The sequence below is a fragment of the Corapipo altera genome, unplaced genomic scaffold (genome assembly GCF_003945725.1).
Source record: "Corapipo altera isolate COAL_440 unplaced genomic scaffold, ASM394572v1 67, whole genome shotgun sequence".
In the NCBI taxonomy this organism is placed as follows: domain Eukaryota; kingdom Metazoa; phylum Chordata; class Aves; order Passeriformes; family Pipridae; genus Corapipo; species Corapipo altera.
In genome coordinates, this window is record NW_020884906.1 from 4,073,205 (window position 1) to 4,099,252 (window position 26,048).

Sequence of the window (26,048 nt, forward strand, 5' to 3'; positions counted from 1 at the left end):
AATGCCTTTATATGTTCTGCCAACAGCAGGCTGGATTTAGGATTAAAACTGAACCTTGCAGTAAAAGCTGCACTCGAGGTTCTTTTCTCTATTTTGGCAATAATTTTTTTCCAAAGAGAAACTTGTCCCAACACAGAAAACTCAGGAAGATTCTGTTCTTCTGTATCAAGATGAAGCTGTTTTTCATCATTGCACAGAGGAATGCTTCACTGGAGTTTTCTTTAATAATCCATTTTTATTCCATATGATATTCTTCTAGGTATCAGTGGACAGGTTTTTGCTATTCTGCCTAACAATTCCCTCCTTAAGACAGACTCCCAAGGAAATTTCTGTTTGAAATGCCCAGCCTGGAGAGGATTTAACTGTTGGTTAAGACAAGACTTTGTAACTCACAGATGTTCTTACAGGATGCAAATTTCTGCCACTGTTGTTATGCCCAGTGGAAAAGTTAACTGTATTTATCTAGTGATGCTAATAACACCAGCAACAACTGCATGGAGGGTTAATTAAAGAGCACTTGCTTAATTAAAGAGCATTTGTACAAGGAATTCCCAGCAAAGATGTTGTTTGGGTGCACAATGTTTAGCTGCTGATCTTCAGTTCTGCTACAAAGCACCAAGAATGATAAATGAAACACAAAATGTTATTTACTGAGCAGAAATCATCATCTAACAAGATGATGATGTCAAGGTATCTTCTTGACATTTATGAGGACACAGTACCTAAGCTACTCTTAAAAAAAAAAGGTCTTTTTGCATCTTCAGCCAATAAAACAATTAAAAACTGTAGTTATGAATGACTGAGAGCACTTGTCCTCTTGCTGCAGTTTTTCAACAGCGAGACAGAACACAATTAATTTAAAGCATTGAAAAAGAAAACTCTTTTTTTTTTCTCAGTATAAGAGCTTAAATGCTTAATCCTCTCCTTTGTAACATGAAACACCACAGAGCTTCACAGAATACTGTCTTGCTCTTGTAAAACTGGCACAAACCTGATGCATCTGTAGTGCCTTCAAGCTGAATTACTCAGAAACAAAACCAGAAAAAGCAAAGGAAGAATCAAATTCATTACTGAAGGTTCATTAAAGCTTCAAGTCCAGCATATTACAGCTCAAAGAAACGAACAAAATAAATGTTTCAGTATGAAAACACTACCACCAATCTCGAATCTGTATAAAACCTGCAGTATGTCTTTGGAAGTCTGTATTTTAGGAGTGTTTGGATGTATTTTAGGAGACTGTCATTTAGCAACTGGAGAGAAGTAAGAACTCATAGTTTAGACACTTTGTTCAGCTGCTCCTTGAGACGGGCTCTGAAATGGCAGAACACCATCCCAAATGATGTTCCCACATTTGGATTTTCTACAGAATTACAACTTTGTCAGCAGCTGCAAATTGCTCTTTCCACCACGTAGCTGGACATGGTCAATACCTGGGCTCCTGTTAATTAGGATGGACATTTGGTGTGGCCAAGGTTAGTGGTAAAATACACTGCCAGAGGACGAGGGGCCATGGCTACGATGCCATTTTGTTAATTAACTCCAGTATGGGGCATTAAGTTGAGTGGTTTTCACATATGCCATTATATAAAGCCCATTAAAAAAAAAAATCCCATCCCAGGGTAAAGTAGGTTATGTTTAGTGAGAAAAATCAATGTTGTGATTGCACTTAGCACTGGAATTAGGGTATGAACACCCAGAAGATTGAACTTCCGAAATGAATATGCAGAAGCACCATTTGCAACTCTCCCTCTAAAAAGGGCATTGAGTTTTATATAACAAGGTCAATGGATGAATCAGAATTAAGTCAGACAGTAGCGAGCCCCACACATTTTCAAATGCAGTCTGTACACATATGCTACAAGTGATTTCACTGAATTTTTATTTACTTGGTGTTTGAGTGCTAGCAAGGAAAAGTCTGTTTAATTCCTTACCAAAAGTTTGTTCACCTTGCTGTATGTTTGTAATTAAATATTAATTTTTTTCTAAATCAATAGTGCCAACTTTGTACATAAAAATTTGTAAGTTATAGTACCTCAACAAACCCAAGACAGAGGACCTGGAGGCCAAATTACTTGACAGTCTCCTGTATTTACCCACCTAATATAACAGTATATATTCATTTACCATGTTTACTTAAGGCAGGCAGGTATGGTGACAATAAATGAAGACAAACAGCTGAAACAACTGAAATACAGGTTTCCTTAATGTGTGGTTCCCCACTCCAACTGGGAAGTTCTTTGCCATGTCTACTTATTCACAAGTAGATGGTTGTCCTCACACAGAGGCTTTTTCTACGACTTGCAAGCATTTACCAGACATAACTTGTCAGCTTGGATTTCCACCCAAAGTGGAGTCAAAATCTTCCCCTCCAATGTTATTCTAGACAATTTTCTGTGAGTGCCACTGAACTGCCCCTGTCACTTTGTCTGTGTGCTCACCATGGTGGTAATAATGAAACCACAGCCCCCCCCAAAAAAATCACCCTTTCCTTTTTCTGGGTTTAAACACAGACCCTGCTAAGCAAGTCACCTACACATGCACAAAAACCTAAGGGCAGCAGCTCGTTTATTTGAGGCTGATTTTCTGCGTGCTGAAAGTTCAGCACGGTTTTTGATCTGCTGGCAAAAGCAAACCTCGCAATGGAAAGATGAAAGACAGCCCATCATTAAGAACAGCACAGAACACCCGAGGTCAGCTTCAATCCCACACTGGATGGAGGACTCCATCCATCTGAATGCAGGTTTTCCAGCTTTATGAACACATGGCAGCCAGAACACTGGAAGATTTTCTTGCTTGAACTTCTAAGGTTATTAATTCATAGCACAGGAAATCTCTGCCTCAGCTTTGTCTCAAAATAACTGTCTCTCTTTAAGTCTTTCAGATGGAGAATTAAAAGATTTTGCTGGCGTGCAAAACAAGCAGCATCTCAAAGACATTACAGAGAGTCTTCAGCAGCTTACCTAGGAATCATTACTTAATTTTTGTTGAGACCAAGTGAAAGCATTTATTTGTTTACATAATCTCACAGCAAGTGAACTTCTGTAAATGTGCAATTTCCAAGCAAATATTTCATTTCCAACTTGAAGCTTTCAGATTTCCACTTAGCACTCTATCTTCATAACATGTCAAACTTAGAAATGAAGCTTCTAATTAATACCTTCTGATCAAATACAGATGAAAATCTAACTGTTCCATTTCACTGTCCTCAAATCACAAGAAAGCTCAGCAGTATTTAGACATAATACTATACAACTATTAAAGACAGGAACCAAAAGGCAATTGAATCAGCAACAGCCAGAGCTGAAGGTGTGACTTATGATTTAAGGAGCTCAAATTATAGCTTCCTATTTAAATTTAAATTTTAATCTTGCAAAACTACTCTGGCTGTGGAAGGGTCTGCTACCTGCAGCAGTGCTATAGAGAGGGCAGACTGCTGAGTACTCCAAACAGTTCTTCACACATATGATTTTGCTGATGTGTGCTAATCCTAGAGAGCATCACCTCTCTTATTCCAGAGAAAGCCATGCTCAAAACACAGATCCAGGCAGGGCTGCAACTGCCTGGGTGTGCTGTGACACAGGTAAGTACCTGCAAAGGAAGAATCTGAACTTATGGGTAGAGTAACACCCTGTGAGGCTGATGAAGAGCTGAACAGCTCCCTGATTCCCCTGGCCTGGCACTAACACCCAGTTGAGCACTGAGCTGGCAGCATTAACCAGAGGATGATTTAGCTTCCTGGATGGCTCACTGCAAGACTAGGAAAGCAGCAATGGCAGAGCCAGGGAAGTGCAGAAGCACGATGCAAGGGCTGCAGACAGGTCAGGGCAACACCCCCAGCAGCAGCAGCACCTCTCCCATGGGGTGAGCAGTGCTGCCACACTGCACCCCAACAGCAGGTTTACAGAGCAGCTGGGGTAGACAAGGCTGCAGTAAAGAATAAAAAGCTAAATCAATTACTAAATTCCTATAACCAGTGATCTTCACAATAGCTGGAATAGTTTTCCAGACATTAAGCCTTCTGTTTCCTGTTAGGCTGTTTGTTTCCAGAGGGTTATTCCAAGCCCTGCATCTTCTGTGCTCCTGATAAATGCCATGCTCTTCCCGGCCCCGGCACGCTGTCCTTTGATCTGGGAGCAGTCTGGGTTCAGATCAGTGACCACTGCTTTGCACAGTCTCTTCAGCTCACATCTGCTGTCAGAGCTGCTGGGCCAGAAGACCTCTCGTCAGTGAGTACTCAAAACATAAATATCAGGGGCAGAGGCAGGCTCGGTGTGATCGGGAAGGGCTCATCCCCAAGGCAGTCCCTGGGCCCCAGGAGCAGAGCGTGGGCACCCTGCACCTCACCTGGTGGGCAAGGGCGAGGCTGCTCCTGCTCTGCACCCCCACACGTAAATCCTCGTCTCTTTGTATTTGTCAAGTTGGTGTTTCAACTTAACAAATGCTGACCCCTTTTGGTCAGTCTCCTCTGGAGCCTCGATGCTTCTTGCTTCTTTTTGCTAACAGTTGCCCAGACCAGTAGAAGCCCTTGACCTTATTGACTGTAAAGGTCACACGGTGAGAAATTATTTTACTGAATCTCCTGAAACCCAGGGAGCCTCTCCTGGTGGGCTGTTTCTGGGCTGCACTTTACAGTAAGTCTCAAAACTTCATGAGTTCTGCCAGAAAAATTTCAACTTCTTCCTGTCATAATTAATGTTCAGTCCTCTCCTCTTTTGTTCCAAGAGTAAATCAGGAGATTAAAGCCAGCTGCAGGAACCCATAAAACCCAGGCAAGAGACTAACCACAGCAATTAAGAAAGATTTGTTTTATTAAGTAAATATTTTTCCTTTCATCTTTCTATGTGAAATGAGTTGCTAGATCTCACTGCAGCTCTGAAGGAACAGGACAGACATCTGCCTGCAAAACATTACTCATTAAAAGTTGAGAAGCCAAATGTGGAACAGAAGAATATGACCTGGTTAGCTGTGTCAACCCTTCAAATATGATCCTTTAATTTGCAAAATACACGGACAGAGTAAGTGTGATTAAGTGGCTATGGCTCAGTTTAGGGAATATGGGGATCAGGTATCAGCTCCAGGCTTCCTGCACGACTCCACACAAGCCACAGGATCCTTGTTTGATCCATCCTACTCTAGCAAGCAGATGTCCACCAGTGGCCACCTCTTTGGAGGTTTTCATTTACAAGCCACACACACAGACAGGCAGCAAAAGAGAGCCCTGTCTCCACTGGGGAATTTAGGTACTATATTTATTAGGTAATAAATTACTGCTAATAGTAGTATTTCAGATTTGGTTCCCATTAAGAAGGGTAGTCCAAAGAGCCATCCATGCATTTTGGTTTCTTGGATTTCTGCATTTACAGCACAGGCCAATCATCAGACCTCGCTCCTCAGACTATCCTTTCTCCTTCAGACATTTTCTTTCTCGTGGTGTAACCAGAAAAGGCCTTCAGGAAATAACTTTTATAGAAAAAGAGTAAACACCCTTTAAAATGACAAAACAGCTAAAACTCTCAGTATTTAATTCTTGCTCTTTGTTCCTTCCATTTTTCCTTTCACTTCAAATAGACCAGAATGTTGCTTTATTTAAAAGGACTTAAAAAGAAAAAAAAAAAGCCACATCAAAACAAACAACAAAAAAATTGAAATATTTTACTTTGAAAATGCAGTAATCAAATCCTTAAGAACCTCCAAACCAGAATGCTTAAGCTTCTTGAGTACAGTGAGCAGCTGAGACAGATTTCAGTATTTCTGAAGCCTCCTCTGTCAGGCAGATTGGACTCAATTCAGCTTCCTCAAACTGCATATTTTGGTGACTTCACTGTCCATCAAAATTACACTAATTCCTTCCATTGGCAGTGAGGAATCCTGGGATCTGAAATAGCTCAAGGGCTGTTCTTTTGTAGTGTTTCTTACATAACTGCAATTCTCCAAGACTGCAGGAAAATCAGCTGCCTTTTATTTCAATAGGAATAGGTGCTTCACATCCCTTAGGAAGCTTTGAAGAGCTCAGCTGCAAGGCACGAGGTAGATGCTGTCAGCTGTATTTTAGATTTATTTTTTTTTATTCCAAAGAAGAAATCCAACATGCTTTGGGATGTTCCAGTGACACAGCTCTTTGTTTTGGGATGATTTCTGTGGTTAACTCTTTGCTGGCATTACCAGTTCCCTTGAGGTGTCAGGTTTATAAAGTTTGAAAAGAAAAGGAGAAAGAGATGCTTTCTGTGAAGCTTGGATACCACCACTTAAACCACAGAGGCAATGACTGAACCTCCTAATAGATCTCATGGCAAAACTGCTTTCTCCAGCACTGAATGTCAACAGCACTAGTTAAGGGGTTAGGGAAGGCAGGAGGAAAAAAAAACCAAAACATAAAAATATATATAAATAAAAGCAAGAGGGAATTACACAACACAGAGAATCTGGATTTGTCTTCCAAGCTGTGAGGAAACCTAATCTGAATTTACAACCTGCTAACATTCTGCCTCCAGCAAAGATAAACACTGTAAACTCCTGACGTTCCCAGCAGCTGTCACAGAGCTGCTACTGCATTTCACTCCAGCTCATCCTGCTTTCAGAGAAACAACCACGTTCAGCCCAGATATTTCCAAGGGGTTCCCAAATCCAGGTGAGTATTTAGACCTGAAACGGGCTCACAGGAACTCAGAACATAAAGGAGCTCTTGCAATGCTGCCAGAAGCTCTCCCTGCCCTCTGCCTTGGCTGATTGCATTTATGGGGCCACTTGGGTGGCAAAACCACTGATACTCAGCTCAGATTCTCAGAGTAGTAACAAGATAAGAGACAAGAGAGTCCTCGGTAGAAGAAAGCAAAAATCATGCACCAAATAGCTCCAGTTCAGCAAACACCTTCCTCTTCTTAACTCCCCAATCCACAGCTTCAAGAATTTCTTTGGACACAACAGTCGTCGCCAACTCCCACAATTTTACATTTTACATGAAGTATTGCAGGGATTAGATATTTAAGGGTCTTTTAAGCCTCAGCTCCCAGAGCCATTTGGAATGAATTCTCACAGCTATTAAGAAAGGAGGAAGACGGAAAACTGACAGCAGAAGAATAAGTGTTTTGAATAACATGAATCCCTTATGTTTTTCTTTTTGTAACCCTCAATACTCTTGCAACACTTGAGGATGGCATCTCAAAATAGAAAAATCCATTCCCATTAGGAAGGATGGAGATCCCCTGCTGATAAGCACTGTCCAAGGATGGCACAGAAGGAGCTCATTCTCAGAGTTTACAGTGCATGCATTAATCAGCAGATGGGAATATATAATTTGAGACATGGGACAAGGCTAATATTTCCAGCCCTATTTTAATTGTCCTTTACCTGTTACTCACGGAATCAGCAAAAAATCCAGGTTCACAAGAAATGCAAGGGAAACTTACTGAGGACCAGTAAAGTCTTACAGAGCCTGAGAGGGGTTTGCAGTGATACTTTAAAACCTCTGTGCTCCTCATACCAAGCATTTTAGACGCTTGACCGTAGCTGACACGGGGACAGTCCGAGTTTGCAGTTTTCTTATGACTTACTCACCCTTTCCATTTCCTTCAGGAATGAATGAGTAGAAAGACTCTTTTCTAATTTGAAACTCAAGCTGACTAATGGCTCTGAGTCAAAGATCCATCTCATGGACTCTGCAAGGAACTGAAAGAAGTTGATGCACAATCGTTGAGGTAAAGTCTCTGTATCTGAGGGAACACTCATTTATAAATCCCTTACATAAGGAAACATTGGAGCCCATGCTCTCTGCTCTGCTGTCCAAAAGTGAGTTGGAATAAGCACCTTTCTCACAGGGACACGTGCTTGCTGAGAGAGGCAGAAGAGAGAGACAGAGATGGGTGTTGTGTAAACAAAAATCCTACCAGGGTGAATCCAGAGCACAGATTCAGCTGCTCGTGGTAAACACAAACTCGTTGCCTCCACGGATCTACTTTATAGGACCAGAGACACTTTTTAGATAAGTAAATGCTTTGAGATTATATTCCCTACTACAGGTAGTTTCTATTATTACAAAAAAAAATCTCTAAGCTGCATATTTGTGACATTCCCCCAGCTGGCAGAGCAATAGCACCGCTGAGGAAAATACTTACTGTTTGCAGTGGTTATTAGGATTATTACTTAGACCCCAAGTGACTTTCTGAAGTAATCTTCCCGTGCAGTCCCTTTGTGTTTTTAATCCCATCCACACTCCCCGTTCAGCAGCTGCTATGAACACAGTTCTCCCATCAGCTATGAAGCTGAGGGGGTTGTGTTTCCTTTTCTCTTAGAGAAATAATTTTGCTGAGATCAACTGCTGGAAAGAGGTAGGGGGGTAAGTGTGCTTAAAACACTGAGAAAGAGAGGAGCCATTCGCTCACACAGTTGTTTCAAATGTTATGTACTGTGCTAGGTACTGTCCAAGCAACTAAAGAATATCCTGATTATCAGGTGGTTCACTCCCAAGATGCAGCACTGTCTCATTTGTAATCTAATTAGTTTAACTTAAATTGACTCAAGGATGGAGCCTTTTCCCACTGCCCTGGAGAGAACTCCCTGCAGACTGCAGGAGTCTGCTGACTCTGCAGGAGTTATAATAACATGTGCTCCCATCCCTTTAGTTCTGCCTCTTCTCCCTCTCCCTTTGAAGTACTGAGCAGCACCAACCAGGGGCAACCTTTTGGCACAGACGAGTGCCAAAACTGTAATCACCAAAGCAGAAAGTCTGCTAAGATAACTGGAGAACAGGACAGGAATTAGGGCCACGTGTTTCCCTCATATCCCTTGTACCACGACTCCAATATTTGGCAGGGCTCTTACTCTGCTCATCATAATTCTCACACTTGTACATGGTCACTTTAAGGCACATTCACACTGCTGCTGATCTTAACTATGTTTCAGAACAAGCCCACCTTGTGCTGTAATCTGCATGCAGGAGTGTGAGAGAAATGCTACAGAGATGGTCCAGGGGGATAGAGCAGACAGAACTGCTTTTATCACAGAATTGAGCCTTAATCTAGTAAATGCTGGCAGTGATCTGTACCACAGCCTCCAAATTCGGTTCTTTTATGCTTTAAGTTTACCCAGTAATAGCACAAATCCTTGTGCCCTGAGGCTGTTGCTGGTAGTTTGTGTATTTAGGCACAGATCTGAAGTCCCTGAGCCTTCAGTCAGTCAGCAAAAATACTCCTGCTGACCTCAAGGGCCATGGATCAGATCCATAAAGCCCACCTGGGTTTCTATGGGGTCATTGCCTGGCCTGACAGAGCCAGTGGGCACTGTCACATCCAGGGGACCTGATGGAACCTCCTGTGGCTCAGGAGCAAGAAAACAGTGCTGATAAATGATGGATGGGACATGGCTCAGGGAGTTCAAGTAATGTAGAAAACTGCTCTCATCCTCCTGCAGCTTCCTTTGTAACTTCAACAAGCCTCTTTTTTCCCCAGAAGTGACTGAACAGAGAGACAAAAATAATTTTCTAATCATTAAGAAACTCTTCAAAACCTGGTGGGCTTTACCTTGTATATGCCTGTCCACAGACACAGACCTACAGTATTTCATACACCAAGTTTTCTTGTCCCTCTCCACTTCATCCCTCCACATTTGCTTTCCCTTGCCTTTGTATGACTCTGCAATTCTGCACCTCCTCTTGTAATGGTCCTTTTTCAACGAGGCTGCCAGATGATAAGAACACAGACTATGAGGGGTCCTCCAGACTGGCAAGTTTTTTGCTATATTAAATGAAAAAAAATAAAAAAAATTTCTCTCAACTCCTTCACAATTCTTTAGTGGAGAAATTACGTTGCCACCTCGTGATTTTGTCTGCTGTCCTTCCTAATAAATTACCTGCTCCTCCTCAGGCCACCTTGGGATACACTGTTAGAAAGGTGACTTGACTTGGCTGGATTTAAATATCCCAACAAAGGGAGCCCCTTAAAGTCTTTCCACATTAGGTAAGTGATGCCCAATTCCTGTTATGGAAAACAAGGAATAAATACCAACTACAAGAGAAATGAGCCAGCTGTGGGGCTGTTACACTGAAGGATTAGGTACAGGAGCTCGGCAGTGATTCATTAGGAAGTTGCTTTCCCTTTTGTATGTTTGGTTTATCTTACTCCAGGCTCAAGTGCCCAATTATAACAGCACTCACTGCTGCAGAGCACCTCAGCCAGCTCCTCCCTCCCTGCCCACAGAGGGCTGGCAGAGCCATGGCCAACACTAATTACAGCCTCTCAAAGAAAGGCCTTTTCCTATAGAAACTCATGAGCAAGAAAGGAAGGGACAAGAACCGCAATGAAAATAAAAGCATGACTCGACACTTTTTTAAACAAGTCACTGTTTGCCCTTTTCAAAAGGCTGAAAGGCTTTGCTGGAGATGGGGCTGCCTTAGGAATGAGCAGCAGATGTCTGTGCGTGAGAAACCTTCTGTTTGTTGCTGTACAGCTACAGGACCAGGTTTGACACCTTTAATTTGCCAGGCCCATTGAGATCATCAATATTATCTCAATAACCATGGCTGGACCTGACCAAGAGCGACAGTTCCCATGGGCATCGTCAGCTACTTCAACAGCACCTTTTAAGGACCCTTTTTAAAAATTTTTTTTTGGGCTGTGCCTGTACTTGAAGACAACTGGGGACTCTTGAAGCCATAATGAACAGAGTGAAGCCTTGAGAGGGCAACAAACTGCTGAGCTCCTTTGACATATTGCAGGAATCAGCAGGAAGATTCTGGGATGTATCAAAAGAAAACCAGCTGTCGGTGAAAGCCAGAGGCAACAGCTTATTCCTGGATGCAGATATTAAAGTCATGATATACTTAAAACAAGAAAAACCACCTACAAGATAAAATAGATCAATACATTTGTAACTCTCATTGTGTTTATTGCTTTTTCTTGGAGAGGATTCCAAATCAGCATAAGTCACACTCCCTTTATCATCTCCTGGGGAGTCTCTTTTTTCTCCCTCAATGACTCTCCCCAAAAGTCATTTCAATTCATCCAACTACAGCCAGCTACTAACTGCAGGGATGAAAATAATTTTGTTTCAGCTTGATGCAGCAGAAACTCATCTAGACCTAAACAGCAAATGACAGGGCACAACACAAGCACCTGATTTAGGGCTGCAAAGGCTTCAGCAGCAACAAAAGATCTGCTTTCTGAAAATGCTGAAGCAGCTACACACTGTATCAGACTAATAACATTCCAAATGAAATGCTGGTAACCATGTGCCTGGATAGGTGAGCACACACAGAGCATCCCCTGCAATCAGACTGGAAGTGCTGCTACAGGATCTCCACTGTGCCCTTTAACTTCTCCAACAGTTTCTGTTCACAGATAAAGCCATCTCAAGAGACAAGAGTCTGAGGAGATAAGGTTGGAAATGTCAGGGCTACATCAGAATGGTTCAAACAGCAGACACTGAACAGAAAGATCACCAACATATGATTATACATCCTCCTGCCACTCCCTTCTAACTCTGTTTCCTTTCAATGCTCAGGGCTGGCAAAGTTGCTGCACATTCTGTTTTGGGCCAAAGACAAGCAGTGTGGGCTTCACTTCTATGCTATTCTGGGAAGTATCTCTAGAAACAGGTGAGAAAAACTTAGTTTACAGGCTTCCTTTTGTTATAGTAACAACCTGTCGCTGTGAGGGATGTTTCAGCACTGGCCTCTATCCACCAGAAAGCTGATGAGGCTGCTTGGCAGCCACAGAGGGTGGTGTTATGGGACTTGCACATTACATATGCCAGCCTATTTAATGCCTTAGCAAACCTCTCCCTGTCTCCTAAGCCATTTACTTCCTTATTTGAAAGGTCTTAGATAAAACCACCAAGAGTTATGGGGTATACAACAACCAAGGATATAGAGAAACGACAAGTACAAAGAGAGGAATATGAATAATATACAGAAGAGGCCATTATTCTATGTACTGAGGGAAAGTGTTTCTTGCTCCTTACAAAAGGAAGGATTTATCTTCCCCTGATCAGAGGTGACAAAGCTAGAATGTTAATGCTAGAAAAACATAGGGAGGGCAGGAAGAAGGCTGCCAGCAATTTCACTTTGATTTCATCAACTGATCATGTAATTATACATTTATTTTTTTTTTTGTGAGCAGCAGACACTTTCACACTTGGAGTACCCCAGGGGAGAGACAAATTACTAGTCTCACAGATCCTTCTACAAAATTCCACACACATTTCTGTCAAGCAAGACACTGATGTTCTCGATCTCACGTCCTTTAGGCCTGACACAACTCGTGTTACCGACGTTAAAGGGGACAAGACTGGTCATCAGGTATTAAGTCTTCTCTCAGCAACAGAAGTTTCATGAAGACAGAATTCAGGGCCAGCTCTGAGTCTGCCTTGCTGTGGATGAAAATCGGGTCAGGCCTTTAGTACCTTGAGCTCCCTTAAAATTATAGTCCCCTCTATAATTAAAGTCCTTCCCCCATCGATCACTGGGTCTTCTCCTCCCTGCCCCAAGTCCACGTGTGCCTGTGAACTCACAGCTGGGGATGTTTATTAGCTCTCAGCAGTATCGACTGTGTCAGAAAACATCACACAAATGCAATTATAATATGCACCCACTACATGCTCTGCTTTAATGCTCACAGTGCTGAGTTTAATGCAAATGCAACCATGTCAGTGTGAGCAAACCCTGAGCCAACACAGAGGTGATAAGGCAACCCCAATGAGATGGGAGCTTGGACCGTATCATTACTGTGAGCACAAACAGCAGCCTCGGGAGAAAAGCTCTGCTGTGCTGTCATACTAATGCATTATTAGAGAGTTTATACCCCAAAAGGGTTTTTTAAAGGGAGAAGAAAGGGAAAAATTCACATCATAAACTGCTGGAAGAACCTTGATTTTGTTTGGATCAAACTACTCAAGGTCCAGGTATTATCTACTTGCACATGGAACCGAAAATTTATCACCATCCCAGGGACCTGTTGTTTCTCTCATCTATGGGGAGAGTGGGTGCTGATTTTCAGCATGGAGAACCACTAAACTAAGTAAATATTAGCAGTATTTCAAGGAGCAGAGCTGCCATGCAGTTGATATGCAGAAAGTGTGCCAGCCAATATCACTGTGGTGTAATACTGAACCAGCCACAGCAGTGAGCCACGAGATCATTTGTGACTTCATTTTATGTCATGTGCTGCAAGGACATTTTACAGCTTATCATGAAATTTTAAGGCCATCCTTTCAGCGTATAAAAAGTTAAAAAATGAGCTGAGATGGACCATTTCAAATATGAAACTCTTGCTATTGAAAAATAGCAGTGGAAAGTATAAAAAAAAAATCTCAAAATTAATGCTGGATTAAGTACTTCAGTTGGGTGTGAGTAACTAGGACACCCTCCCTAGCACTGATCAGACATACCTGAGGTCCAGGGGTGGACTGAAGGACTGGCTGACACACAGCTACTGAAGTATGCTTTTAGTTGCCATCTAATTTAGTCTTTCACTACCAACCTGCTCTCTCAATCCAATTTTATGAATTTTTAAGAACCTTTGCCCCTCCCCAATCCCATTATTTTGGCGATTTTAAAACAGATTTTACTGCAAGTGATGCAGAAAACAAACACCACCCCTCTCACCTGCTTCTACTCCTTCTTTCCCCCTCAAAATGTTAACTCCCCACACTGACCCCCCAAAAACCCTTCAACACTTTGGCATTTATCTGAAAATAGACGCAGCTCTCCCAGCTGGAATTTCCCAGCTTCTGTCTGTGGCATTTGGAAGAGCGGTGACCTATTTTTTTATTTTTTATTTATACCTCTGCTATTCACACAGCTTAAGGCCCCAGGATGAATGCATCTTCCCTGGATCCTCTCTGCTGGCTCGTGATGTTTGTCTAAAGCTCCTGGTAAAAACGAGGAGCGGGAGCTGAGCCGCCGTAATGCCGAGGGTAACGTGAGGTTCAGGATGGCAATAAATCCATCAGGAGAGTGGGGAGATTTACTTTTGAATGGGAAAGCAGAGAGTTGAGAAGCAGGAGGTTACAAAATCATTACTGGGACGAGAGAGGGGTTTAAAAGAACAAAATTGTATTTCTACGTTTGTATTAAAACTTTCGCGAGCGGAGCTGAACGAGGGGAGAAAAGCAGAGAAGTGGTGTTTGTATTCCCTCAGCTGAGTGCTCAGAGTATATTTCAATTATTAGGGTTTGCCCTCTATATACATGTAAAAAGAGGCTTCACAGCAGCAGTAAATAACACCAACCTTATAAAAACATGAAGTCACCTTGCAGAGGCAGAGCAAAGCAGGAGAGCGGATCTGTGCCTCCTGTATTGTGATTTCCATATGGGAATGAAAAGGCTGCTTTCACAGACAAGGCTGGGGCCTACGGGCTCACAGCCTGAAAAATAACACCACCTTTTCATTTGTAATCTGAACAAATTTAATGTAGGAGCTGGTGATGGAAAACGAACTTAGAACCCCACATTTCTCTTTTTTTCCAGGGCAGAACTGCACTTTGAGTCACGAGCTTTATTAATGGAATAAGTGCATTTGTCTCTTGCAGGCCTGAAAAATAAAGCACTGAGCAGTAACATATGGAATATGCCTTAGGCGAGAGATTTTCTTCTGGTACTGCTGTTTTTCTAATAAAATTGAAATCATGGCATGAGCGCACGTGTTCTTATAAAGTGTTTCACAGGGGGTGGTCTAAAATAAAGGCACCCAAAAACCACAGACATTTTTTATAATATTGCTAATCTCAACTGCCCAAAGCACAGTGATCTGGGGGATCCCTAATCCCATGAGGTGGAAGTAAATAAAGAGAACTCCCCTAATAAAAAGTTCTCCCCTTTTGAGTCCATCCTTCAAATTTTTGGTGAAATTCCTCTAAATTATAAATATATTGTAAATTGTAAATATAAGGGCTTGAAATATCATTTTATAAGGGGAAGTTGCAACCCTCCTGGCATCCCACAACTGCAGCAGAGAATGTTCCTTTAAAATAATCCCTGAGACTGAAATTCCTGAGGAAATTGTGAAGGTTCAGCAACACCAGTGTTAAAAAGCATGGCAGGTGCTGACTTACAATTCTACAAATTCCAGTGAGCTTGTTTCCAGGCACATTAAATAACTGGGAGGGGGTGTCAGACTGGCTCTTTGGCTGACCCCAGCCTAAACACACACATCTTAAAGAGTGTGTATTGATGCAAACCTTCCCACTAGTCCATCTCAGGCCTTTGAACCTTTGCTCTAAGATTCAAAGGCACAGAGCTATCTATGGGCATCTCTGCTGCTTCAGGCAGTTCTCTGCCTTAATTTCCCCATACTCCTGGAGCAGTTCCCCTCCCTGCCCTCCCAGCTGTGTTGCAGGCTTTCAGCTGGCATTAGTCAAGAGCTTTAGGGCAGATGAGTGATAAGCACTCTAAGTACAAGGGCTACAGAAGAGCCTCAGGCACTGAGATTACCTTTACATTTGAACACCTTTGATGCAAGGTCCTGGACAAGAAATGCAGTTGACTTATGCTCAGTAAAAATTTATGTTCTTCCATTCTCATCCCAGTATCTAGCTGAGACTAAAACTGAACAACCTGGGAAAAAAAAAAAAATTCCACTTAAAAAGTCGTGACACTCAAGAGGGCTTTTCCTCTTGAAAACAGTGATGAAATGGATCTGCCTTGTTAAAAAATGACCAGTCAAACAGCTTAACTTCCACTGAGTCTATTTTGATTTCAAACTCACATGTCAACAGTTCCAAAGGAAAGTGCTTTCTGGTTTCTTGTTTCACACTTACAGAGTGGCTGATTGAAAACCCAGGCATCAGGGGGAGAGCTACAGAACAGGAATGTTTTGCAACAAACAGCCTGACACAACATCAAACCACTTAGAACTTCAGTACACACCACGTTGTCTTATTTTAGCCCTTCTCTTACACCTTTTTGCTCTTTTTTCACTGGCTGTAATAAAATATAAAAAAGTGATATCCTCCCCCCTTTTTACTGGTAGTATCAGATTCCTCAAGAAACATCTAACATGAAACCCTAGTTGCTGATTCCCACCAGGAGCTTGTGTTTATACCATATGTGTATGTGGTACATGAGGTACCTTCTGTAGGGTTGTTAACATCAGCAAACGTGTCTTGTGAACTGCAAAGTATATAAAAAAAATTCTCTTCTGTAGATGTTTGACAGCAAAAACTGTTTTGCATAAACTCCAGAATTCCATGGGTACATATCACTGTCTGAAAGGACACGTGCAGATCTTCAGAATCAGAAGCAGAAATATAATTAATTAAATGAAGGAGACAACCAGCAACTAAATTTAACGAGCCAAGTTGAGATTAATGTCCTGTTCTCTTCCGAGAATCTGGGTAATGAATCAGATTTTACACTTCATGTTTTCAACAATGTCTGCAGAGATAAAGTAATGGAATGTCCATTACCCTGGCATAAGATTGACATATTCTCATCAAATGCTTTGTGATTGTATAAATAGCATGGAACAAGGGAAAATCAGGAGCATACAGCCTGGAGAAAATAGTCCCAGACACCTCATTTTTTCTGTTCAGCAGGAAGCAGCAATGCAAGCAGAGGTGGAAGGTATATTAAGAGGCATTTGTGCATTTCAGCATTTCTGTCTTACCTGAAGGTGCTTGATAAACCCAATGTATATAAATAAAAAAGGAGAGGGATTGGAGTACAGGTGATCCTTGGTGCTGATGCTGACTTTCCATTCCTAAAGTTCTAACTCAAATATGATCCCTATTCGTATTTTTTATACATGATTATCAAAGGTAAAGCACTTCCAGGCAGGAAAAGCATTTTTGTTTATGGTCCAAGCCATGCCAACACTGTTTTGTAGAGGGCAGGTAGCTCAAAAAGGTTGAATGACTTACCCAATATCACACACTGACTAAATTGAAAATAAAGGACCAGAACACATTACATCTGATTTCCTTTCCCATGCTGTCTTGCACACCATGAAATCTAATTTTACCAAGTGACTGGTTTGTATTATTGAGTTGGGAGTCTGTCCACTGACAGCAGGAAGTATCTCCTGTTATTGGACTCTCCAAGCAAAGGTCAAAGAGCAAGTAAAATGACAGAGTTTAAGCAACACCAGTCCCAACTCCAGCTATGAGATGCCTGGGTGAGATATTATTGATTAAACTTAAAAGTTTTCCTTCCTCCTATTTTACAGCCATGTAAACAGATAAGGAATTCCAGGTCAGATGCATTTCCCAAACCACCTGTGCAATCCCAGACACAAAGAAATAGTGAAAGCTGAGCTTTCTGATAGCTTTATCTGTCCAGAACATTCACTTGTTGTTTTTGGTTACAACTGACACTGACATGGTAATTTTTGCTCTTATTCAGCAAGTTGCTCGATTTATGAAGCTGTCAGTCCTTCCTGACACCGGTGGCAACTTTTATAAGACAGAGACCTAAGGTTTTTAGTGTGTCGACATTGAATATTTTGTGAATATAGTTGGATGATGTGGCATCTCCAAAAAAGCTTTAGAAATCATGCATTTCCCCTCTCCATGTCAGGATGGGATAAGCTCAGTGAATGATACAGAACTGCAGTAGAATAAACCCAGCCTGCTTGGTTTCTGATGACACTTTAACTCACCTACAGCGAGATTCACTCCCTTAACATCCCACCAGCCTGAAGCCTATTCACATTTAAGTCTTTAAAATAGGATTAGAGGATTCAAGCAGCACAGAAGCTTTGCATTTTCCATCTAACTTTCTTAATGAATTTTTGCATTAATGGGAGAGAGCATTACAGCCAAGCTCTCGAGGTTCTCAACAAGCCTTTGGAGCCAACAGTTCCAACCCAAAGAGAAAGCACAACCTCCCCAGAGCTGAGCAGCAAAAAGTGTTGTTTGCTTTTGTGCTGAGACAGGATTTGGACTCAGATACACAGAAGGGAAAAATAAGTGATGAATTTTTCCTACCTTTTCATTACTACAAGGGACTTTTTAGCTTGATGTTTTTGAGTTGATGCTCAAAGCCAGTCTTGAATAGCTTCATACATGCTGTTCTTTAAATAGATCTGACTGAGAAGCAGTTCTTGACAGCCTCAACAACCCAGATCACATAAACAAAGGTTTTTAAGACAGAAAAATGAACAGCCCACATTAATTAGCAGCTATTTACTCCTTTTAATAGGCAAACACATAAAAAATGAAAACTGGGAGTCACCCCATCATCCCAAACCATCTCCATCTCAGTCACCAAAGTTTACAAACTGTTCCTCGGTGCTTTGTGCAGTGTGTAGGCGGGCTTTTATCTAAGGATCTGAGCACCCTGTAGAAGCATTAGCTAATTAGATTTCTTGCAACTACTATAATATCAGAAGTACTCAGAAGAGAGATAAAGGTAGGACTAAACCACAGAGCCAGGTCTCATGAGAGCCCCGTATCAAACGAGCTGTGCCGCCCGCAAAACCCCCGCACTTTTCTTACCTATCAGCTCCATCACAGCCTTTTTTTTTCCCCCCAACTCTCACAGGTAGGATTTTGTTCTGTATTATTACATGCCCAGAGGCTCCAGTCACAATCAAAACCCTAGATAAAGTGGCAGGAGGAGAAATTTCTATCTGCACATCAAGGTGACGAGTCCAAAGACACAGAAAAACTGCTCTGCCTCACCTGCCCAAGTCTGCAGGAGAAATGCAAAGTGAATCCCTATTTCCTGCATCCTCACCTGCCAACAGCAAAAAATCCAGGACACCTTGGACTTGCTACACGAACACAATGGCTGCTTAATGCTTGGAAGGGAGTAGAAAGGCAAAGAAAGCAGTAGGTATATGGAAACCTGTAAAAACCTTCCACTCCAAATGAGGAGAGATGAATTCTACAGCTAACCCCTGAGTGCAGTCTCAGCTCACTGTTGTTATTTCAACGTTTTAAAATGTTAGGAAATACTCTTTCAGGAGTTAAAATGTAAGTACAAACTACTCTCACTACTTTGCAATTCACTGAAGATGAGAGTTCAAAACAAGGAGGGGTGAAGGAAAGGGACAGCTCGGAATGGAATGAGGCTGCCCCAGTTCTCTTCTTTAACTTCACGGAAGGTTTGAGAAGAAAAAAGGAATAAATGCAATCTGAGCATAAGGAGGTCTAGTCTCCAAACCAGACATATGCCTGGCTCTCATTAGAGTTCCTGGGAGATGTAAGCAAGCATCTGTCAGGAGAACCAGACCCTATGAAAAAGCAGGGATATAAAATCCCAGATCGTTTCAGAGAGGCAATAAAAACAATATGGAAAATTTATAACAATCCTGTGTAATTGTTCAAAGGTAACTGCTTCAAGGACTCTTATGAGGCTTGTAAAGGTTTTCCAACTGATAAAAAAGGAACAGCAGTTTTAAGATGGGATAATTTAAAGCACAGTTCAGCACAGCTTCGCAGGAAAATAGGACAGAGATGAGCATGTGTTGGTTGCTGACCTTCTGAAGTAAATGTAAAGAAAAAACATTCTTGCTAATGAGATGGTATGATATTTATTTTTGCACAAAGCATTTTTAAACAGAAAAACCACTCAATCCCTTTAAAATTTGATAGTTAAACACTAAAAAGTAAGCTTGTGGGTCCCAGACTGAAAGCTTTGGGTGCAAGAAGACACCGACTGTCTCAATCAATGACATAGTTTGGAATCTTTATAGTTCAGGAATACTCATCTCTGATCACAGTGAGGTGCACAGTCCTTCCTCTGCTGTTTGCTCACCCTGCTCCAAGTTGTTTCCCATTTTATGCACTGGACTCCCCTTTAAGTAGGACAAACATGAACATAACTGTGAATACCACAAAGGCGTGCTGCTAAGGCTTAAAAGAGTACATTTAATTGTTAATCAAAAGTCACTATAATGCTGCCTAACAAAAAATTTGGAAATTATTACTGTTTGCAAAGAGTGCAGCCTATTCTGAATTCCACTATATTCTTGGAAAAGGTATTATCACCTGAAAAGCAGTTTTATGGGTCTATTTTATAGGTTATGTATAAAATAATTCCCAGCTTCTGGAGATTTAAATTTAAGATATTATTTTTCCCCTGAAAGTATTAATTTTCCTCTGAATACTTTGCCTATTCAATTGCTTCCGAATTTTGCTCTGTTATTAAAAATACATCACTTAGCCTAATTTTTATTTTAATCATAACAGAATCAGGCCAGATGTCTCTGCCTTTAGCTGATGTCTTGCTTCAATATGTGAATATACAGATATGAGCAGAAACCAACATTACTATTTATATTCAACAAGAAGCAGTAAATATCATGGGGTAAAATATCCCTCACTGGGAAGAAACACTAATATTGAAGGCATAAAACATACAATGGGTCTTTTACAGCATGTTTATTTGCAATAATATAGTTGTCACGTTTCCTTGTTTATGCCTCCTTTGAATTTCCTGAAATCACCACTGGAAAATGTTAAAGCCAAAAAGGTAATTACAATCACCCAACCTTGCCACCAATGATTCAAAGCAATGGAGCTCACCTGTAAATCAGAACAGCTTAAATCAAGCTCAGGCCATGAAGAGCAGCATAAACCACAATTACACTCTTTGGCCAGGCCACAAATGATGGGGAAGCAAGAAAGTTCCTCTGCAAAACAACCAGTGGGCTGCAAATGAGCTGTCAAGGTGTGCATGGATTTTGGAGAGCCCTCCAAAACTGAGCACTGTGTGATGGATTCAATCCTGGAGAGCTAAGGAACAATATCCCAAGGGGCTCTGCAGAGAGACAAAAACCTGATGTTTTTCTGCTGCAAAGTGAGACTTTTTATGCACTGAAAATGCTGTGTTCTAGACTGAACTACCTTAAGGCAGAAACACAGAACACCAGAGAGAAGACACTGAGATCATTAAATCTTTACAGGCACTTTAAATTCTATTGACAAGAAGTAACAGAGATTAAAAGGAAGGATGGAAATGTGGTGGCCAACAGCCATTGTATCACAACTGAAAAGCAAGAAAGGGTCAGAATTATTTGCAGAAGTCACTGGTAATTCATGGTCTGACTTAACTTGCTGATCTACTTTCTCCACTAATTGGCAAAAGGAAAGATGATGCATTAAGACAGATAATACTTAAGTGATCCATATTTTATCATAGTTAGCTTTATGCTCTCATATTGATTTTGTACATCTATACTCACGCTCCCTTTCAACCTTCTCCAGATCTCCTTTCTCATTAATATTCTTTCCACAATGCAGGTTCAGGGACTCTGGGAGACATCTAGTCCTGTCCCCTCCTCTAAGCAGGGTCAACACTGAATTCAGCCTGCTGACACGCACCCAAAATACAGTGAAACACTACATTTGAAACAGACTGGTTACAAAAAACCTGAAACCCTCCAGAAGCAGCACTGTGCATAAATAAACTCCCTGCCTGCACACAAGACATCTGATCATAGACTGTGTTTGAGAAGTGAGTGCTGAGGTTGAGATCAGCTCTTTGACTCTGTCGAGATGAATCACTGTGGTGTCCACTCCTGCAACGAAATCCACCAGCAGCACATCAGTGTTGTCTTCCAGACATGAACTGAAATATTTGAGTATCCCTGGGAAGGCAATTTTTTCTTGACTCAACACTTTGCCATCTAGCCTTGAAATGCTAGATGTTGTAAATATGATACACTGCTGCTATAAAAGTGGGGGAAAGTGTCTGAAACTCAAAATGAGAAAGCACTGGGAGGAGGGTTTCCCCCCACCTGAATGCTATATCATTCTGATACTTACAAATAAAATCCCAAACCATGATCTTGCACTACAGAAGTAGTCATTTGTACCTATTTGAGGTTGCCTGAGTTGACATATAGTGCTATTCTCCCAGTCACAGTCCATTGCACATCCCCTTTGCCCACATGTGAAAGTGTTGGTGAAAACCTGCTGTGATCAGTGGCCATCCAGCCAATTGTGGAACCCTTTGAAGAAAGAGAGGTATTTTACAAGGCATAAGATCCTCTGGATACATCTGGGACAAGCAGAAATTCATCAGTTTGAGATTCTTCTTTCACATTTCTATCAACAGGGTATTGTGGCATAACTGACAGACCTGGTGCTGACTCCTGTGAGCAGCTCACCTCTCAGAACAGCGAGAAATCTCTGCAGCTCCTGCATTAAACCTTTCTTCCCTTGCTGAGGGTTCAATGCTTTAAGAAGATACCTGTGAAATCAGCAAACACAGAGTGCTGCTGGGCGTGTTGTACTCTTGACATATCAAGTCTTTGAGGCAGACACTCAAAGAAGTGGCTGCACATCTGTAAATGTAGGGTGTGGGTTTTCCATGTCTTTAAGGGGCATCTTCAAAAGAAATTATGGTTAGAACTTTTCCCCTGAAAGCCTGCACAAAAGCCTTAAAGTAAATCCTTCAAAGTATCCTGTCAATCATTCTGCATTCCACTGCCTAAATATTAACATTACATCCATGAAGAGAAACAGATCTTCATGGGGTTTTTATAACATTAGCATTAGTTATGAAGGAGTTTGAACTGAGCTATTAACTAGTACACATCATATCCTCAGAGTGTCAGAATTCTCCAGGTAATGTCCTCGATAAATAAACAATTCCACCTTCCCAACAGCATTTTCTAAGGAACTAACAGGTTTTTTGTTGAAGTGCCAGGACATTCAACACACAGACACTCTCAAACAAATGAAGATTTAACTGGCCCAACCCCGGGCAACTGATTATCTGATTCTAGATATTCTTTCCTTATGCATTTGTTTTTGTTTCACTTCTTTCCTGTTAGCAAACTGCCAATAAACATATTAATATTCACTTGTGGGAAATGGTCCAAGAGGACTCAAACCAACACGACAGGAAGCAGCTGTGTCGCTACTCAGGCCATTTCTAACCTTCATTCCAGCCCCCATCACAAGCCCCTGAGATCCCACCTGATGTTCACAGCAGAACAGTGGCTACTTTAGGCATCATCAGCCCCAAGTGTTTGTCACCTCCTCAGTACTGGACACTGGGTGCTCTTCTGAAGGATCTCCGTGAACCACAATGAGCAGGTGCTTCTAATGCAACCCTTACATTCTGACTCTCTTTTCTAATTGAACCCACCAATGCCCAACAGCAAAAGACATTGAAAGATCTTCAGGTAATAATAATAATAAAATTACCTTCAGGTAGTAATAATAATAAAATTACCTTCAGGTAATTCTCTCAGTTAAGCTGAGAGAATAATAGAAGAAAAATGGGCATGATTGGGGCGTGTATTTAGATGCTACTAAAAAGCTGTATTTGTTTGGCAATTCAGGGCAACAGCTGGAGAGGCCAATTGAGGGCACATTATTCTGCAGCACAGTAATGGGTGAAGAGGCATTCTCCTACTGAACAGAACAATAACCACAGCACAGGGAACACCGTAAAAAGGGCTAATACAGCAAACCCCTCATCTCCTCAGGAGTGCAGGCAACCTCCTTGAAAAAACTTTCTATAAAAAGAGCAGGAATTATTCTCAATGGTGCTCTATTTGCAGTTGTAGCAGCTGCTCCTCAGGGCCACGACTGCTGCTTTGAAAATAATTCAGGAGGAGATTTTGTCACTTTCTGCAGTAAACCCCAAGATTATGGGTAGTGTTGCTGAGTCACAGTGATCCATATTTTGCAGTATCTTGTGTCTCCCTCAATACACTGGAAACGCTGTATGAATATACCAGAAAACCAACTGTAATTCTCAAAATAAATTTATAAACCTCGCAGTTGGGCAGACAGTGCTTGAGCTCGTAAAATACCTGTAGTCCAAAGAAACCCCAAATACACATTGTTAAAAAATTATCCTCAAAACAATTCCATAATTTTGAGGGGGGCCTGTGACTTTGTTTTCAAATGCCTGAAGTAGGAATTAATGTTTCATACTCTGAAAGGGAATCAGATTAAGGTAAGTGGAACTGCAGAAGTGAAATGCTACACAACTGCCCTGGAAGGAGAATTTGCTCTTTCAAATGTCTACAGAATCCCCAAGGTTTCCTCCTACTTAGGAAACCCAAAGATTCAGAACCACACAGCCTTAATGAGATTCAAATGCTCTTGATTTTCCTTAATATAATCTACATATTCTCCTGTTCAGTTGCCAAGGGCTGCCCCTTCCCTTCCTCCCTGCTCTGTTATCACAAACAGCTGAATGCTGGAAGCAAAGAAAGGAAACCAACACAGAATCCTGCCCTGAGTTTTTAGAATATTTTAAAGTGTTTGCTTTAGGATAGCCAGAGAGATCCAAAGCCCAGCTTTAAAAGAGTCCTTGGGGAACACCCCAGACAATCTGAATCTGCACAACTTCAGTTAACCTCATTAATACTGAATTATCTCAGTGGAAACAGTAAAGGCTAATACAGAAATCTATGGAATTTCAGAAAACTGTGGCAGACTCTTGTAAAAACCAACCAGGATACTTCTCAACTACCAAATAAACTGCTGTGGGCAGGGTTAGCTGCCATAAGCTGAATTTTCAAAATGTATTGCAACAGGATAGGTCACATGATTGGTTTATTCCCAAATATGCTCTTTATTCAACTCTGCTTCTTAATTTTTTTTTCTCCTTTTCTTTTTATGCCGATCCAAAAACACAGGCACGTGTCAGCTGTAAAATGGCTGCAATCTTCCCTGCAGCACAAGAACAAGAACTGTTTGACTGAAGATGAGTTGGTTAATTGTAGGATAGAGTCTTGAACCTCCCAGAGCTCAGTGCTCAGACACCCACAAAAAATGGGAAGATAATCAAAGGAATGTGTGGGTCATTCCCAGAGCAAGAGAAGCCATCTAGTACAACACTGCTGGTGGAACATCAGCTTGCCTAAGTTTGCAAAGCTTGTGGGGAATCACAGGCTGCTCAAAAAAGGAGCAGAGAAACCCCTTCTAAAATACACTCCTTGACTAGAAGGTGTCCTTATCAGCTATGGATTTTGCACTATACATTTAAGAGCTGAGGAACAAATAGAAAGCTTAGTGAGAAATGGTTTAGCAAATAGAATGGCCAGTGTGTCAAAGCATAAGAGGTAGCAGGAAAACCAGTATGAATTTAAAAAAAAAAAGGTTATTTTACTGCCATAGTTCTTGCTGGTGTCAAATCCAGGAAGAGCAACTGCAATCTCTAATCCTTGGCCTAATTCCAAAGTAATAACAACAGATTGGCCATAACAGGGGCTTTATACGGGTCTTATCACCACAATCATCAATAGATTCAGTCTCATTAAATACTTCAGTGCTGTCACATTAACAGAGAATAAAGAGTTATCCATTTACCATGACACATACAGGGACTCAAAAGAGATCTGTTCATCACAACACAGAATTCAGTAGCAGGATGGAAAAATAAGATAAACTCCCAAATTTCAGGCAGGTGCCAGATGATTCCTTCACCCCATCTCTGTGCCCAGCAGAGAGGACAGAGGGATTGCACACCCTCCATAGGGAATGAAGTTTAAAACTGCAGTTCAAATTTTGCAGGTTTAATCCAACTACATCTGTTTGTAGCTTTGGATCACATCTGAGTGGACAGAAATCCAAAGTGGAAAGCAACAAACCTGCTGTATTACCAGGCTGGTTGGTTGTTTATGAGTGGTTCTGGAATTTCTTCTGCCTCTCAAAGGAGAGGTTCCAGCTGAGTTGAGGTAACAAACAGATGAAGAACTGACAGAAAACTTGCACTGATGAAGGTCAGTCAGGACTGCAAATATTTAATGACACAACAAAAAAGGGAGGGGCACCTTGTTTGATACAGAACAGAAAGCCAATCAACATAAAAATAAGATAATAGAGTACTATAAGGCAATTGGAAGGAAAAAAAAGCAACACTTTTTGTCATATCTGCTTACAGAGTCAGGTAACAAAGCCACCACAGGAGAAAGAACAGCAGAATTCCTTACTAGTCCAAACCATCCACACGATTTGAGCAAGCTGGTCTAGTGTAAGGTGTCCTTGCCCACGGCAGAGGGTTGGAACTGGGTGATATTTAAGGTGCCTTCCAACCCAAACCATTCTGTGATTCTGTCATTTGATCTCCTGAGTTGTGCTCCAGTGCTGAGATCCTTAAACAGGCAGAGGAGACTTTATATGCTGCTCTATCCAGCCCCTGAATGGGA

At 41.5% G+C, this 26,048-nt stretch overlaps 1 protein-coding gene across 1 annotated transcript in view; it reads right to left on the reverse strand.

Annotated features, from left to right (window-relative positions):
* TMEM132C (transmembrane protein 132C) overlaps positions 1-26,048 on the reverse strand; it is a 201,797-nt gene that overhangs the window by 90,068 nt on the left and 85,681 nt on the right. The gene's annotated exons all lie outside the window — the stretch shown is intronic.